At 29.6% G+C, this 3,060-nt stretch overlaps 1 non-coding gene across 1 annotated transcript; it reads right to left on the minus strand.

The window, feature by feature from the left end:
• Positions 1–2,385: 2,385 nt before the first annotated feature.
• On the minus strand, positions 2,386–2,504 carry LOC111742068. Its single transcript, XR_002781176.1, has one exon. It is a non-coding gene; the product is annotated as a 5S ribosomal RNA (ribosomal RNA).
• Positions 2,505–3,060: the final 556 nt, after the last annotated feature.

The following is a 3,060-nucleotide window of genomic DNA, read 5'->3' on the forward strand; positions in this document are numbered from 1 at the left end:
ATCAGTATAATTTACAGGAGCGCCAAAAACAATAGATCTAGGAATAACTTTAAGGAAAGATATGAAAGACCTCTACAGTAAACACTACAAGACATCGCTGAGAATGATTAAAGCAAAAAAATAAATAAATACAAATTAAAAGAGTTATACCACGTTCATTTTGATTTTGAAATGTTGAACCAACCTTACTTTCCTTATATGAAACTCTCATAGTCGCGAAGTATTAACATTTTATGGATTAGATTTCTTAAAATTTTATTAAGCATTTTTATATTTGTTCATGAGGATATTGGTTGTGTTTATTTTACAAAACTCATGTTTCAATATCAGGGTTATGCTAATCTCATAAAATGGTCTGGGAAAATTTCAATTCTCTATTTGCTAAAAGAGTTTGTGTATGATTGGTGTATTTATTCTTTAAATGTTTGAAAAAATTAACCTGAGAAGCTATCTGGGACTAGATTTTTAATTGTGGGAAGATTAATTTTTTAAATCAAGGGCTATCAGCATCTTCTAGAATCAGTTATGCTAATTTGTAATTTTCAAGAAATTAGCTCATTTCTGATTTGTCAATCTACTGGCATAAAGTTGTTCATAATATTCCATTACTATTTTGATTTTTTAATATACTTCTAGTAATGCCATATTTTTCATTCCAGATATTGTTTAGTCATGCTTTAGTCTTCATTTTTGATCAATCTAGTTAAAGGGGTTATAACATTTTTTATATTTTTCCAAGAAATAATATTTATGTTTATTTGTTATATTGTCTGTTTTCTTTGACTTGTGCACTACACTTCTTTTCATCATTTTACTTATGTTGATTTAAAATTGGATCTTCTTTGCTTAGCTTTTTAAGGAGGAAATTCATATAATTGATTTTATACTTCCCTTGCTTTTGATAGAAGCATTTAGAGCAATAAATTGCTTTCTAAGCACTGCTTTATTTATGTCCCACAAATTTGCAACTGATATATTTTAATTATCACTTAATTTTAAATATTTTTAAATTTGCATCATGATTTCTTCTTTGACCTATGGGTTATTTAGGAGTGTTTGGTTTAATTTCCAAATATTTGAGGATTTTCCATATATCTTATTACTTCTAGTTTAAGTCTATTGTGGTCAGAGGTAATACTCTGTATGATTGCAATTTTCTTAAATTTATTGAGCCATGTTTTATGGCTCAGTGTATGGTCTGCTTTGGTGAATTCTTTACACATTGATTTATCAATAGTATGTTCTGATGTTGGGTGGGTGTAATGTTCTATAAAGACTAATTAGGTTCAGTTACTTGCTGATGTTGCTCAAATTTCTGTTTTTATTGATTTTTGTCTACTTCTTCTATTACTGAGAAGGGGGTGTTAAAATTTGTTACTATGAATTTGAATTGGTAGGTTTTCCCTGTCAAATCTGTCAGTTTTTGCTTCATGTTTCTTGAAACTCTGTTATTGGAAGTATACATATTTAGGACTATTATGTCTTCTCCCTGAATTGACCCCTTTATCATTATAAAATGTCCTTTTTTTACCTCTGGTTCTTGTTCTGAGGATTACTTTGTTATCTATAAAGTCACTTAGGAATAGTTTCTGCATGTGTAGTATTTTGCATCTTTTACTTTAAACTTTTATGTGTCTTTATATTTAAAGCACACTTCCTGTAACCAACATATAATTTGATTCTTATTTTTCATCTAGTCTGACATTCTCCAAATTCGGAGTCTTAATTCACTTTCAATTAATGAATTACTGACATGATTGACTTGAAGTCTACCATTTTTGCTGTTTGTTTTCTATTATTTGGCTAGGTTTCAGTATTCCATTTCAATTTCTCTGTTGACTTTTTATCTATACCACTCTTCGTTTTACTTTTTTTTCATGATTTCTCTAGGGACTATAATATACATTCTCTACCTATTACAATGTACTGTGAATTAGTATTATACCACTTCAACTGTAATGCAGTAAACTTACAACGGTATGCTCCCATTTACCCCATCCATTCTTTGTGCTATTGTTGCTACATTTACTTCTATATTATAAACCCGTAATACATTTTTATCTTTTCAAAAGTAAATTACATTTTAAATAAATTAAATTGTATAGGTCTTATATTTTATTCACATATTTACATTTTTTGTTGCTTTTTATTTCTTCATGTAGAAACATGTTTCTATCTGGTATAGTTTTTTATTAGTGTAAAGAACTTCCTTTAATATTTATTATGGTATAGGTCCACTGCTAATGAATTCTCTTAATTTTATTTTCACTTTTATTTTTGTAAGTTTTTGTTGTTGTTTTTTAGGTGAGGCAACCCTTGGTTGACCTCACAGATTGCAAGGAACTTGTCAGTTTATAATCCCTTATTTTTTATTTTTTTTTTTTATGCCTACAGCACCTGGTCTTCCTAGGTGGTCTCCCATTCAAGTACTAACCAGGCTCGACCCTGCTTAGCTTCCGAGATCAGATGGGATCGGGCTTGTTCAGGGTGGCATGGCCGTAGACTCACTTTTATTTTTGAAGGATATTTTTACTAGATATAGAATTCTGGGTTTGTGGATTGTTTTATTTTCACATTTTAGAGATATTATTCTAATACGTTCCAGTTTGCTCTTTTCTGTTGAGAAATCCATAATTATTTTTTATCATTATTCCCAGTAGACAATGCATGCTTTTCTTTGGCTGCTTTTAGGATTGTCTCTTCATCTTTAATTTTTATCTGTTTGACTCTGATGCATATAGGTGTGGTTTTCTTTGTCTTTTTCTGCTCGGGTTTGTTGAACTTCTTATATAGGTTGAAAGATATTTTTCATCAAATTTAGATCAATTTTAGTCATTATTTCTCCATATTTTTTGGTTCCAATTTTTCTGTCCTCTATATTTGGAACTCAAATTATATGTATGTTGGCTCGATGTCTTCCCACATTTCACTGAGACTTTTTTTGTTAGCCTTCTTTTTCTCTGTTTCCATTATGATGGTTTCTGTTATCCCATCTTCAAGTTCACTTTCTCCTGCAGTGTCAAATTTATTTGTAAGCTCATCTAGTAAATATTTTCTTTT

The sequence above is a fragment of the Pteropus vampyrus genome, unplaced genomic scaffold, assembly GCF_000151845.1.
Source record: "Pteropus vampyrus isolate Shadow unplaced genomic scaffold, Pvam_2.0 Scaffold85, whole genome shotgun sequence".
NCBI lineage: Eukaryota > Metazoa > Chordata > Mammalia > Chiroptera > Pteropodidae > Pteropus > Pteropus vampyrus.